Source organism: Balaenoptera musculus, chromosome 9 (assembly GCF_009873245.2).
Source record: "Balaenoptera musculus isolate JJ_BM4_2016_0621 chromosome 9, mBalMus1.pri.v3, whole genome shotgun sequence".
In the NCBI taxonomy this organism is placed as follows: Eukaryota; Metazoa; Chordata; class Mammalia; order Artiodactyla; family Balaenopteridae; genus Balaenoptera; species Balaenoptera musculus.
This window is the reverse complement of record NC_045793.1, coordinates 19,814,081-19,829,928: the sequence shown is the minus strand read 5'-3', so window position 1 is coordinate 19,829,928 and position 15,848 is coordinate 19,814,081. Positions and strand designations below refer to the sequence as shown.

Here is a 15,848-nt window from a genome sequence, read left to right as displayed (position 1 = left end):
TATGCTTTAAGCCAGTGACTTAGAGGTAAATATAAAACTAAAAGAAAATTACTATGAATTTCAATTCTGGCTATACGTTAATTATTATTACATTGTAATTGAGTCTTTATAGTGTTTCTTCATTTAAGAGAACGATGGGTACAATAGCATAGTTTTATGTAAGTTGCATGATATGAGGATATCTCAAAATGTAGAAGCCTTGAGATCTTCAAAGAGAAGTTCTATAAGTGATATATATATATATATAGTTGCTTCAGTTGCCTGCCTTTACCTGCTTTTATATATGTCTTCCTTGGTTCTTCCTTCTTTGTACATTAGAATTAATAGAAATACTGGCCCTTTCATAGGGAAATGTCCTCATTATGAGCATTCTTTTTTTATAAGCAAGTTCTTCTATGGTATTGAGAAAATAGAATAGAGGCATTCACTTCTACCAGAACTTGAACAATAACATCACACCCAGGAACATGTTCATTTGCATTGCCTGAGTTTATGTTAGATGTGTTCCTGGTGAGGATCTGTACTGAGTATGGGATGCAGAGAAGGGAGAATAGCAAAGGCATGTGCTCACTCATCACATCCCTCTGCTGGATGACTCTTCCACTGGCTCTTTGCATGGCTGGCAACTTCTCTTGGTGCCAGTTCAAATGTCACTTCCACAGGGAAGCTTTTCCTAACTATCCTACCTAAGTAGGTCTCCTTCCTTGGTTATTCTCCATTCCCCCCCCACCTCCTACTCCTAATCTATGTATTCTCAACACTGAAGCCAAACTCTATGAACTGCATCACCAAAACTCCCTTGCCAAGTGACTCGTGATCAGGTTCTGCCAATAGGAAGCACCAGCAGGAGATTGGAGGGTAAAAGGAGAAAGAGGTTGGGTTCTTATCTCCTTCCTCTCCACTTTGGATCATAGTTTTGGCTTTGGGTACCTCCCTCTGTGACCAGAGGTGCTGCCAGGCGACACTTCCTGTATGGCTTCACCTCTCACTGGACGCTGGCAATACCATCTCTCCTCCTTGGCCCTTGATGATAGCATTCTGCTGTTACTGGTCTCTGGGTGCCTCAGCATGCCTTGTTGCTTCTTTCAGTGCTGCCCGTACCTCTGTCAGTCATCTCTTCATTAATATTTCTTCAGTTAGTCATCTGAATGGAATTCTGTTTTTTGCTAGGATCATGAATAGATCTCCCCAGTTAGTCACTATTTTAACATTTTAATTTTTTTCCTTCTTAGCACAACTATAATCATTTATTTTCTAGCTTGTTGATTTCCTATCTTTTCCCACTAGAAATTAAGTTCCAAAAGTATAGTACAGTATCAGGCAGTAGGAAGACACTCGATAGTTTGTTGAATGGATGTTTATGTGTGTCAGTGGGTGGGTGGGTGGATGGATGGATGGGTGGATGGACACAGTGAATAAATTTTGAGAGTCTTAACTGCAGAGTCAGAGTGCGAAGATGAGAAAGAGAGGGTGACAAAAACTTGTGTACATTTATTATGTCTGGCAATATCATTAACATCCTCTCCATCAGAAAACCTCTCAGTATGTATATCCCTCAAGTGTCATGCCGTATGCTGTACAGAGCAACTTTAATATGCTTAGTGTACTAAATTTAAAAGAAATAATGCACTACAGAGTGAATCTGGGAACTAAAGATGCTGGCTCATTAAACATGATGATTTTCAACTTGAGTAACAAAGACAGATTAAAACTCCGCTAGTTGACTACAGTCTGGGCCATGTCAGGGCCACACACTGCTGGCTAAATGGCACCTCTGAGCAGCCTACCGATGTGCTTGTCAAGTTACTCCTGACCTCGTCACCAGCCATTTGTACCTGTTACTACGCCTCTTGTTCTTTAAGTCAGTTACTCCGTTCTGAGGCTATGTAAGAACTCCAACTTTACCTCTTCTCTCTTTGACCTTGTCGAGATATGATAGTTATACATAAGTGAATAAATCTTAAAACTAAGGCCATGCAAGTTATCAATCTCCAAATATGTTTACAGAGCCCAAACACCTGCTTTCTTATTTGGTTATTTTGTTGTCCTCTCTTTCTTCATAAAAATTTTATGAGAATGCAAATTAGTTAGACCATATCAGTAAATTTGTTTAATATTCTCAGTTATGAGGTTAAAAAAGCAAGTGAGGAGGTGGTTATTTTCCTTTCCCATCTTGAGAAAGTCTCTTGCTTTATAATGATTGTAAATTGTTTTCAAACATAATTTCCCATGCTCAAATTTCAATGTTTCTTAAATGTGTTTCAGTGTCACCTTGATATTTTTATTCTCAGCTAATTATACGTAACTAAAGAAAAATAATGGAGAAATCATTCTCAACAATTTTAGCTGAGAATACAAAACGATTGTTAAGAAGGGAGCTTGAAGAAATATATGCATGTGTGAAAAATGCAGGCGGATTAAGTATTCAATTACATGTCCTTCAAAGTCATTCCCTCTGCTAGACTGTTGTTTGGTCACAGAGTGGAAAGGATCGTGCCTTTCCCCGGAGGCAGCACCCAGTGTCATGAAGCATCAGCCCAACTGGATTCTCCAGAGAGAGCGGACAGACAGCTGTCTCGGTGCTGCTTCCATCTATTCGATGATGTGCAGACGCAGAAAACCCCAGGACACTTTGTCCTTTCCTCTTTGAAATGGCATTGGTCAGGATAGACAGTCGGTTATAAGGGGGCATTTACTTGGGCGATAACGTAGTTTTGCATTGGTAGTTTTACTTTCTAGGCACAGAGTTCATAGGAGGGAAGGAAGGAAGGAAGGAAATAGGAAGGAAGAAATTACAAGCACCATTTTATAGGTGAAACAACTGTGCAGATGCCCAAAGTGATAGAGCAGCATGGTACTAGTAGCAACAGTGGAAGTCTAATGGTGGTAATGATAGCATTCATAATAGTAAGTAGTAGTAATGGTGACAACTAACACTTTAATACATCTACTGTGAGCCAGACACTATTGAGTGCTTTATACGTATTGACTTGTAAATGTTTTATATGCATTGACAGCAACTTTGTGAAGGTGGCATTCTTATTATAAGGAGGAAACTGAGAAACAATGAAATTAAATAACTTGCCCATCCATAGTCACCTAGCTAGCAACGCTAGAACTGTAATTCAAACCCAGGCGACCTAACCCTGGATCCCGTGCTCTAACCTATCTGTTACTAGTCTGCTATGAGAGTAAGCATTTAGACACTTTTTTTTTTTTTTTTCAATTTGACATTGTCTGTTGAACCTAACAGTAAAAAATTGGGACTTGTGTTTTTATCACCGGGTTTTTAAAAATTTCTTTTTTCTAGTAATTCATTTTAACTTATTTTATAAAAGTATCCATCTGCGACAGACTTGGGAGATGGGGGGAGAGTTTAGCACCAGACTCTCACCATAGTCAGAGATGTACTGCTCTAAATCCGTATATTGCCTCGCAGGAGTAAAAGTGTAAAACCAACCATCTTTCTTGCCTCAGTGTCTAAACCACTTTCCAACAGATGGAATAGCTCGGATATTTGTTACAGATGGTTCCCTCCTAAATCCCCAGCTCCTGCAACCATGCCTGCTATAGAGAAGGCAATGTTGAATAAATGGCTGAGTGAATGAAAATGAATGAATGAATGATGACTTCCTTAGTACAAGGGCATGTGTGTGCGTGTTTTGCCCCCATGGTGTAAGATTCATGGTCTTGGGTTTAAGATTCGTGACAGTCTTTAAATTAAAATGTCACAGTTCTTATGCCTCTGATGCTCTCAGATGGAAGCAGGATGGACTGTACTTCATGCTCTCACCATCTGCGAGTCCTCTATTACCATCACTTTTTCTGCAAAATGGCCTCCATCCATTGCAAGACAAAGTATACTGATTCAAATTAAAGAAATCCATTAAGAGAAATTCCTCATTTCTCTTGAGTCAGATCTTCTGGCATTCTGGACCTGGAGCTATGGAAACAATGGATTATTTGAAGTGGGTACTCCGTCATGCCTTATATGTAACAGGCATCTACCAACTGTTCATTTATCAGACATCAGGAAAAATTCCCTCAGTTCCCTATTTTATCACTGTTTGGGGGATGTAATTTATTCTTCTTTAGTGTCTCCACCCAAAAAAGGGGAGGGGCGACTAATGCTTAAGTTTTTTAATCCCTTACCTATCACACAGCTGAATGGGCATCTATCTGTATGAACAAAAAATACAAGTAAAGTGGTTTCCCCTACCTCCCAATGGAATACCCGGTATCCTTGTTACTTAGTGGCCTGTGGACAGGAGCATCAGACCTCTGAGTCCGAATCTGCATATGTACGGCCTCCCCGGGTGATTTGTACGTACATTCGATTTTGAGAAGCACTGCCTTGTACCAGTGCAACACGAAGTGTGAGCCGTGAACTGGCACCTGAGCTTGTGAGAAGTGCAGATTCCTGAGCCTCACTCCCCTCTGGGGTGGGGCGCAGGAATCTCTGGTCTAACCAGCCCTCTAGTTGATTTTAATAGAGACAGAACTTTTAGAAGCATCGTCTTAATACCAGCGTTTCCAGCTGGAGGTTAGGAAATGGGGCTCTAACGCTGTGGACTCTTAGCCTTGAGACAAACAACAGTAGTTAACTTCAAAGAGCTATTCAGCTTTGTTTCATGCAGGCACAGAAATTGTAAAAACAATATTTGCAGCAGCAGCAGAAGCTGCTTCCTAGTCTAGCACGTTGCTGAATTTTGCAAAGTTCTTTCTAGACACAGGATGAGACTACGTTTTCTGGCTCATGTAGGGCAACGTGAGACAGAGACAGCTTTCCTAATGCTTTGGCTTATGTTCCCCCATCATTGGAGGAAAGAAAAAAAACATAAGCTGTGCAAGTCAAAAATTTTAGGCAATCTTGAAACACTTAAAGCATATTTTCATTTTCCTCATTGCCCCAGTATGTGTCAGAGCACATCTGAGAAGTCAGATGGTTCGAGGCGGCCTGCAAACCCCACACTCATCTCTTCCTCGTCCTCCCGTGCTTTCCCCGGCTACCTGGAGGGGTGTGGTTCTCAACAACAATACCCACTGGAATCAGCCAGGAGCTTTCTGAACACACCTAGATCCCATCCCAGAGACTTGGTTCAGTTGGTCAGGGGTGGGGCCTGGGCATCCAGGTGTTATAAGCTGCCCAGGTGATCCCAACATATGCGGCCAGAATTAGTGCCGCTGGCCTGGATCTTTCTACTCCACAGAATCAATTATTGCCCTGAGAGGAAGTAGAAAAAAATTATAATTGAGGCATTCTTTAATGCAGTTAGGTTTGTAACAGAGGGCTCTGTTTAATACTTTGAATCAAGCTTGATCCATAAGTCTTAGAATCAGATACAAATAGATTGAAATCCCAGACATTTCAATGGATAATTTTGTGGTCAGGACCAAATTGCTAACCTCTCTGTACCTATTTCCTCCTCTATAAAACAAGAATAATAGAATCTGTGTCCTAGGAACACAGGCATCATTTCTAAGGTGTGGGTGGAGTAATGGTGGTAAAACATATCACCTTCCTTTCCCGTGTCACAGATACCTGGACTTCAGCATTGACTGCTCTGTTACCGGCTACCTGCCTGCTCCTTAACTCTCACGTTCATAGACTTCTGATTTGTACTGACTGTTGCTCTCCATCCCTGCCGTCTCTTTGTAGATTTCAGCCTGCATCTCCTCTTATCACTAACTTGCTGTTTACTCACTCCTGTTCTTTGTGCTCTAGCACCCACCTATAACTTCTGTTTCCACTACCCTAGAGTGACAGCAGGAGATGGTATTGTTTCACTTCCTTTCTCTTTTTCCTGGATTTGCCCACTGGTCATTTGTTAGCAGCAGAAGCAGCATGCGGTATTTATGACCATTAAAGCTACTATGTTCGTTTCCTAGGGCAGACATAACAAATTACCACAAACTAGGTGGCTTAAAAAAACAGAAATTGATGTTCTCATAGTTATGGAGGCCAGGAGCCACATTCCCTCCAAAGGCTCTAGAGGAAGACCCTTCCTTGCTTCTTGCATCTTCTGGTGGTCCTGGTACTTCTTGACTTCTGGAAGCCTAGCTCCGATCTCTGCCTCCATCCTAACATGGGCTTCTCCCATGTTCTCCATTTTTCCTTTTCTGGCTCTTATAAGGACATTGTCATTGGATTTAGGGCTCACCTTAATCCAGCATGATCTCACCTCAACCCTAACCTTAATTATATCTACAAAGACCCTATTTTCAAGTAAGGTCACATTCTGAGATTGTGTGTGGAATGTTGGGAGGACACTATTCATCCCACTACAGCTAATAATTGGAAGCAAATTATGTAGAATGCAACATATTCAACTTGCTATATTTTCCTTGAAAACCCTCTGGGAGGAAGCAGTGTAGAAGTATTGCTGTTAAGGCAATAGGGCCAAGGTGGTCTGAACTCTAGGTGTCAGGAAGGTTCCAAATGGAAGTTTTTGGTGGGTTGAGTGATCGCGGGAGCTCTGGTTAAGCCTTGCTGAAAGTTGGTCGACACAGCTGCTTGCAGTGTAATGATGTGCCAGAGATAATTACACTGATGCCCAGGCCTGTTATTTCCCCAGCTAAGCCAGGGTACTGCCGGTAACCTCTTGTTGGTTTCCCAGGGAAGTGTGGCCAGCAGCAATAGCATATGGTTTCATCATATCAAATTATGTTAATATGAAGAATGTTGGATTTGAGTGGTATTTGCATTGTGGCCAGTTGTTACCACTGCACTCCATGGTGCAGAATAGATTTAGCTTTTATTAGCCTAAATAGATTAGTCCCATTTAAGGTCTGTAGGAAGTCATCATGAAAATCGTTAAATGGAAAAGAGAGCTGATCAATTCATTTTTTTTTTTTCTCCTCTGTAAGCTCTGAGAGTTGGTGCTAATGGTCTCACCGTGCTAAAATAAGTCTTAGAACCAAGATGCCTTGGGGTCTAATCTGATTCTTCAGTGTTTATCTAAACCGAAAGAAATACTAACACAGTGTGGGGGTTTGATTTTCTTTGAATTTTACTTAATAAAGGTAAGATAAAAGTAAAATATTCACCAGCAATATTGTTTGGGTTCTTCATGACACATGAAGGCCTCGAGTAACCAATCAACTAGTGGCTGCTTCAGGTTTTATCCAGGAAGATGCAGTAGAAGATGCCTTTGTTCTTGTCTTTGGTTGTTCAGATTGTCACTATGGCTTTCAACACTCACCTGTCCACTTCTGAGACAGCTGAGCAAATTAAATCTTTCAGTACTAACGGGGACTTTGGGAATCTCATAACATTCATCTGTGTCTTCAGATTGTCTTATCAAGTTGTGTTATTTTTGTATGATTAATTCTATTACTAGTTTAATACTTGTTATTTTTTGTAGAATTTTTGTTGTGATTCTTCATAGTCATTCAGGAAATGTAAATTTCATCATGGCATGGTGGGAAAAGCATATAAAATGGGGATCTGGTCTCCTTGTTAGTCCAGTGACCTTACACAAGCCCAAGCCACTTACCTTCCCTGAGCTTCACGTCCCTCCTATAGAATGAGAATGATGCTAGCTCAAACAACCTCATAAGATTAAGGTGAGGAGTACAATGAGATCATGTATTCAGCAGGGCTTTCTGAACTGCTCTACATATTGAGTTGTTGTCTCATAATTGTTATTATTATTGGTCCACACACCCACATGATCATTCAGAAAATCCATTAGCATTAAAGGGAATGATGCTTACACCTACAGAAATGAAAAATATTTCCTATTAAATGAAAGGCTTCACTAGTTTTTACCAGTAGTTTGTTCCATACATGATTAGACAACCGACATAAGAATCTGGCAATTTTTTTCCCACAGTTTATCGTGAGAATATTTGAAACATCTAAAAAGACTGGAAAAAAAACACCCGCACACTCACCATCCGGATTCTACAGTTAACACTTTTCTGAATTGGTTTCATAGCATAACCAAACCTGGTAATTTGAATTCTTTTTCAGCCATCCCAGAAATGAATTCCCAATCATTCCCTAAGCACTTTACCATGGTTTTTAATATCTTACTTAGGAAATCTGAACATAAAGGGAAATAAATTAAGTGGGAAAGTAGTTGCTTTGTTAAGAGTGTTCCATTTCTAAAAGTACCCATTCTGACGTTTCCTTTAAATGGTGTCATGAAACAGGCAATTGACCAACTCATGCTTGTGATTAATCTGTAAGTACTGCCTTTACTGACATGATGCTCCCAGGGAACTTGCCCTCATAACTGTTGATGAAAAAGGCTGTGAAGTGAGCAAATGAGAGATGATTTTTATTTACAGGCAGAATAAGCACATAATATGATCAACTTGAATTTTACAAATACCTTTATAGTCTTATCTCCGGATGGAGAAGAAATAGGACCTTGTCTGGTTGGCTGGTTTTCTTAGAAAGTCCCTGGTTAACTAGGCTTCTATCAGCAGCCTTTTGCAAATCAAGAAGAGGAGGGGAGAAAAAGTGTGTGTGTGTGAAAACATATATATTTCAACTGACTTCTATACAGTATAGCCAGCTAAGCTTTTGGAGAAGGCCCAGAGGGGCTCGAAACGAAGAAATTATTTTTCTTTTGTCTGCAGAAAATCGTCTGCAGCCAACCCCATATATTGTATAAGAATCATTAATTATCTGAAGTCTTTATTTTTTGAAGTCCGTTAAAATTCCAGATGTCTTCTTCAGCAATCCATCAATTCTCATAATGTGTTTGGGACAGATTTTAATTTAGATGCAACTTTTCAAGAGTTCATTTATTATATCTGGGTTATGAGGTCAGTTTAAAACCAACAGGCTGGAAGGGCTTATCCACATGGATAGAGGAGTCATGAGGGACTGCTGAATGAGAAAGTAATTACAGTTAGTGACACTTGTTTACCAGCTTTGCTTGGTACTAAGAAACTTGTCTGAGCACCAGGCTGTTTCAGAATGACATCAATATAGGGATAAGCCTTGGGTTTTAAAGGAGGATTCTGAATTTACTTTCTAAGTAAAGGCAGGCACCGATGGCCATCTTGGTTGTCACCTAGACTGTTCTATGTAACAGGGCTTATTTGGGGTAAGTATTTTGAGACGTTTGATTGGCTGCCGTCTGTTTTGATCTTGCCTCGGTCCACTCCTTGGTGGATAAGCAGGAGAGAAGGTAATGACTTCTGACAGATCTGCTGACGGGGGCTGAACTACATTAACTACTCTGTCGCTCAGATCTTTGGAGAGCTGCCTTTGCCTGAAATAGATTTGACTTTACTTGCTAACAAAGGCATTCTCAGATTTATTTCTTTTCATTAAATACAAGAGAAGAGGAAAAGCATCCCATCAAAAGATACCAAGAAGGGAGAAAAGGCTGGCTTGACAGCCCAAGCAAATGATAGTTCTCATTCTTGAGAGCAGCAGAACTGCTGATCTGGCAAGATTACTGGTGGGAGCTGGATGAGTGTAGACAGAGAACTGCTGTTCTTGGGGAATTTTTGAGGTTCTTATCCTAAGTCATTTTTGCCCTGTCTGGATAGTGCAGCTCTTCCTTAGAGATGTTCTAGTGAGAAAAGGAAGAGGGAGAAAGAAGACTCTCTAAGCTTGCAAGTTAAATGGCCCTTTAAAATGAACTGTTCAAATAAAGCAGATGTTTTTCTTCGTGCTTTTCAAGGATCCTGTCCTACTCACAACCTTGGGTGTACTTTATCTTAGCTTAAACACTAAGACGGGCTGGTGAAAATCTGACACATCAACTATAGCAAGAGTGACACGACACAGTTGAATAGTTTCCACTGTTGAAATTCTAATGCAACTAAATGATATATGTTTGCTCATTACACAACTGCTTTGTGCTATCACTGGACAAGAAGATGTGGAGAGACAGAAGAAGTTTAAAGCATGGCTCCCACTTCTCGGGAGCTTCTGGTTTAGTTGGGGAATCAGAATTCCTCACACCTGTGAATGTGAGAACAGTAGAGGACCTTTGGTACCTGAACACTGACTGTGATGGTTCAGAAGATTTGCAGTTTAAGAGTTGAGGATTCAGCTGAGGGCCGGAGGATTCAAGAAACTTTAGCCAAGAGGTGGGTCCTGAACTGGGACATTGTAGGATATGTAGAAATGGAGAAGGTGGGGTAGAAAGTGACCCAAACAAGGAACATAACGTAAGTGAAGACACCAAAGGATTGTTCATGAGATGATGGGATTAGTCTAGGTGAGTGAAGGAATGGAGAGTGAGAAGTAAGGTTCACAGGGCACAGGACTCCCATGGAGGTCTTAAACTTTGGCGGAATTGTTTCCTTTCTAACAGAGCCGCGAAAGGGTACACTCTAATCGATGCTCTTTTTTTTTTTTTGAAGTTCCAAAACACAGGGAGAGTGGGCTTTGGTAGTTCACAGACAAGATTAGAGGGCAGAGAGCCTGGGGTCAGAGAGGCCAGCCAAGGCAGGGGTCCAGTAATCCAGCTCTGAAAGGAAGACAGTTTCCGGTGAGTACTTCTCTCCAGACAGAAGCTTCAGGTAGTAACCTCATGGCTGCCTGAGGTTTGGTGACCCCAACCTTTTGCTCCGATTTGAAGTCATTCTTCTGATTGATTGTCATGATTGGCCAAACACACCACATGGGCTTACTTTCTGGGATAAGTGTTGTGCTCATAGATCGTCATCAGGTTTTCCTCTCCGAGCCCTCACCGGCAGCCACTGGATGGGGTCTTTCATCACCTCTGTCTGCAAGAGCAGCCATTTGGCTGCAGCATGTTCATATTTGTTTAAAGATTGGACTGTACCTTTCTCACTTATGACCTTTTTAGACACACAGGAGCTCTGTCAGTTAAAGTCCTGCTTTGGGGAGAAGGCAACACGCAGCTAACTCATTAACGGGTTATCTATGTCATTATGTCTTTTTTGGATTGTACATATTGGAAATACAGCCTTTTGAGGAGGAAAAAAAAAAATCCATCTAGGCTTCTAGTTTCCCTTTCTTTGTCTTCTTCATTTTTATCTGCTTTTTTTCCCTCCATAGTTACAGCTATTCCCATGATGGATGGTCATATCTTTGGAGTCCAGAATACCCTGGGTATTCACTTGCAAATAGCCACAAAGTCAAATTCGGGTAACTGCACTTCAACGAGAGCCATTCTGTACTCTCCTCATCGAACACACACTACCTCTCTTTGCCCCATTTCAACCACAGGAGCTTAATTGCTGCTTCTTTCTTATTCCACAAAGCGTTTTTTAATTTGTTCTCCCCTTGGTCGTTCCAAGGTCAAGGGTGCCTATCAGGTGCTTGCAGAAGTGCTCTGGTGACCTTGCTTGCTGTGTTTGCCCCTGGCTTCCAAGGCTTTGCCCAGAATGAGCAGCTTGCCTGAGCGAGAGAGGGCTGGACAGTATGCAGATTTCTTACCTCTTGAACAAGAAGTATCCCTTTTTCTTCCATCCTTTCCAAGTTTTACTTTAGAGCCAAAAGAAATCTCTGACACATAGTAGGCACTCATTGCTTGAATGAGTTAAATGGAAATTGCCAGCAGTTATGTTAAAGTATGGCCTCTGGCTTACAGTTAGGTACAGGGTATATAGAAGTAAACCTATGTTGTTTGCCAAGGAAAGTAGCTTTAAATTTTAGGGTTCTTTAAATAAACATTTTATTTTAGAAAGGTTTGAGATTTACAGAAAAGTGGCAAAGATGGTACAGTTCCCATACACCCCATACCCAGTTTCCCTTCTTATTAGTATCTTATATTAGTATGGTGAATTTGTTACAATTAATGAACCAATATTGACACATTCCTATTAATTAAAGTCCGTGCTTTATTCAGGTTGCCTTGTTTTTCACCTAAATGTCTTCTGTTCCCGGACTCCATCCAGGATACCACATTATGTTTCATTGTCTCTTTTGGCTCCTCTTGGCTGTAACAGTTTCTCAGACTTTCTTTTTTTTAAATGACATTGACAGCAGGTTAGATATGTTGTAGAATGTCCTGCAATATCGATTAGTCTGATGTTTTTCTCATAATTTGACTAGGGATATGTGTTTTGGGGAGGAAGACCACAGAGGTAAAGCGCCTTTCTCATCATGTCACATCAGGTGTGTATGCTATCAGCTTGGCTTATCACTGTCACTGTTAACCTTGATTGCCTGGCCGAGGCTGTGTTTTGTCAGATTTCTCCACTAGGAAGTCACTCTTTTCCTCTGCTTTCCATAGTCTACTCTTTGGAAGGAATTCATTATGCACAGCACACACACTCAGGGGTGGGGAGAGAAAAAAAAGAAGTGGGGAGTTACGCTACACCTCCTTGAGGATAGAGTATCTGCATAAATTATTTGGAATGCTTCTGCCTGAAAGATTTGTCTCTTTCCTCCCATTTTTTGTATTTATTCAATCATTTATATATGTCAGTACGAACTCATGGATTTTTATTGTATACAGTAGATTATAATCCAATACTATCTTTATTTTCTTGCTCAAGTTGTTCCAGCTTTGGCCATTGGAAGTGCCTGTGTCACCATCTTTGTGATTTTTTTTTTTTTTTTTTTTTTTAGCACTTATTTTCTGGCACTCCCAGATGCTCCAACCTCCATCTTTCTATTTCCTGCCCCAGTTCTAGAATCAGACATTTTTCCAAGAAGCTCCGATTCCTGTTATTAGAGAGGATAGTATTGGCAACCAAGATCTGGGGATTTGATATGCTTGCTGCTGCTTGGGCATCATTACTTCTAGGCCCTCTCAGCTGACAGAGAAAGAAAATCTGTGTGTGTACTAACCCGTGTATATATCCCTATCTATATATATATTTCTGTATGTGGCCACTTATTAAGCTAAAGCTGAGGTAATACTGATGGCTCTGACTCAAATGCGTTGCCGTACAGATCGTTCTAGCCTCTTCCTCTTGCTTATCTGTGGCCTTCCTCTCCAACAGTGGAAGAACCTGGCTCCTACCACCCCTAGTCCGTTTCCCTAACTGTTCGATCCCAGCTTACGTGCACAGCAATATCAGAATCGATAATCCACGCCCTGTGGGAAACACCTTTATCAACCAAGCACAGTCCTTATGTGCAGTTCCTTTTGCCTGTAGTTTTATGAACTCTACTAATTTCCAGAATTACGTGGGTCAGCACTTTTTTCTCCCACCTTCCTTTCAAGAGGGTTATTTTATACATTTGTGATAAAGTTACATGGTTTTATCACATTCCGCGCTTCATCCTGGGATCCCTTAACCTCCTAAATGAATTTTTTCAAATTTGCATGTATTAAGGTTCATTCTTTGTGCTTTAAAGTTCTGTGGGTTTTGACAAACGCATAATGTCATGTATTTACCGTTAGAGTATCACCAAAATGATTTTTACCACCCCCCCCAAATTCCCTATATTTCATCTACTCAGCATTTGTCCCCTCTCCCGATGCCTCTGACAATCACTAATCGTTTTACCGTCTCCATAGTTTTGCATCTTCCAGAAATCATATAATTGGCCCCATGCAGTATTTAGCTTTTTCAGACTGGCTTCTTTAAATTAGCACTGAGTAACATTCATGGCTTTTCATGGCTTGACAGCTCATTTCTTTTGATCACTGAGTAATACTCCATGGTATGGATTATGCATGTGGTATATGATACAGAAATACCACAGTTTGTTTATCCCTTCACCTATTGAAGGATATCTTGGTTGCTTCCATTACAAGTAAAGCTGCTATGAACATCCACATACAGGTTTTTGTGTGGTGATAAGTTTGCAGATCAGTTGGATATTGTTTTTAACTGTGTAGAGAAGTTGTGCAGATGAGGGGGGCTGTGGACGGTGGTGAGGACAGACTCACAAATTAACAAGTACATGATGTGGTAAGTGCTTTAATAAACGTATGAATATAAGTAAACTGTTGAATCTAAGAAAAAGGCAAAAGTAAAAAATACTTAAATTTACTCTTAGGTTCTATTTTAAAACTTATTCAAGTTCCATTAAAAAAAAAAAAACAACAACTTAGCATTCTTTTCCAGGAAAACACCCTCCCTCCAGCTCCACCCCTCTCTCCCCCCACCACCAAAAAAAATAATAAAACCAGCTTGCTGAAGACATTATGCTACAGCTACAGTGAAGACCATGAGTCAGGTGGCCCAAAATATTCTGTCTGAAAAAAGAGTCTCATAGGGCTTCCCTGGTGGCGCAGTGGTTAAGAATCCGCCTGCCAATGCAGGGGACACGGGTTCGATCCCTGGTCCGGGAAGATCCCACGTGCCGCAAAGCAACTAAGCCTGTGTGCCGCAACTACTGAGCCTGCGCTCTAGAGCCTGTGAGCCACAACTACTGAGCCTGTGAGCCACAACTACTGAAGCCCGTGCCCCTAGAGCCCGTGCTCCACAACAAGAGAAGCCACCGCAGTGAGAAGCCCGTGCACCACACCGAAGAGGAGCCCCCACTCGCTGCAACTAGAGAAAGCCCACGTGCAGCAACGAAGGAAGACCCAACACAGCCAAAAATAAATAAATAAATAACCAAAAATACCCCAAAAAACTATTAAAAAAAAAAAAGGAGAGTCATAGGAATTCACTGGTGGCAGACTCCTTCACAACTTAATAGTAGGGGAGAAAATCCACTTAAGGGTGAAAAAACAGCTCTTACCCAGGAGAAGAAAGAGAAAAAAGGCATAGGGATTTTTAATTGTCTGGAAATCTGGGATTAATAGGACGAAGGAACAGATATAATTCTTTCACCAAGTCCTTCAGAGTTAAAAACAAGTAAATTTATTCTGGGATTTGAGGTTCCTCCCCCAGAGATTTCTTATAGAAAGAGCTAAACCCAAAGGAACTAGCCGCATGGCAAATGAAATCCTGCTTTGTCAAGAGCTAAGTCTGTGCTTTCACGAAGAGCTTTTGTGTTCAGCTTCCAGGAAGAGATGCCAGAGGGCCATGAGGAGGACCCTTGTTTCCTGCTTGTGCACGTTTGAATGTTAGCTGGCTGGCTCTACTGAGCCATTTGGAGCCTGACTTATTCACCAGTCAGTGGTGAAGAAGGTGGAGAAAGAGTGTTTACTGCCTGGGAGATGGAATGCACAAGAATTGGTCCGTGCACACCCTTCTTGAATGTATAGTGACCTGCATTTTAGTAAAATATAACACAAGCTCAGAGGCTTGATTCGATGAGCAAGTCCTCTTCATTTCTAGAGGAATTACTAGGAAGGAGTGTAGGTAGAGGGGCCAAATTGTAAATACACAAAGAACTTTCTCCAGCACCCTGGATAACAAGAAGTTTGCAAGCTGCAAGTGATCAGAAACTTTTCGACGCATAGAACATAAATAAGAGAAAATTAAAGATTTCTCCTTAAGTGAAAAACAAAACAACAATCAGAGATAAGTTGTAATTTATAATGTTACAATTTAGTTGGTGAATGTTTTTAATTAGTCTCTGGGTAACTGTATTTTTAAAAATCTTGCTGTAGTACTTATATTTGTCTATAATGCAGTCATTATTTATGTGATTAGTAATATATTTATAATGTCTGCTTCCTTATAGAGTAGTTGTATAGAAATAATCATAAGTGACTGGATTAAAAGCTATTTTTACTCTTTCTCAACTAGGTATATCGAGGGAAAACCAAGGTAATAAGCTTATGAAACTACTGACCAGGTTGACCTCATGAATACTAACCCTATTGCAGACCTTGTACCTGGCTAGAAATAATCAATTGCTTTAGAGCTAGTTTAGCAAATGCAAATAGTTAAAGTACTGGCCAAAATTTTAGGTTTATTTGAATTCTACTTCCGTATTTCTTTCAGGTCCTGGACATAATAGGCATAGGCTGGTTTACTTAGATGACAAACATATAACAAAACAAACAAGGAATGTTGTAACCAAACTCACGTGCAGGGGACAAATATTCTTT

The 15,848-nt window shown here is 40.7% G+C and overlaps 1 protein-coding gene across 1 annotated transcript in view; it reads left to right on the top strand.

Moving 5' to 3' along the window:
- The window catches only part of EXOC4 (exocyst complex component 4), a 797,314-nt gene that overhangs the window by 565,396 nt on the left and 216,070 nt on the right, over positions 1 to 15,848 (top strand). The window lies entirely within an intron of this gene.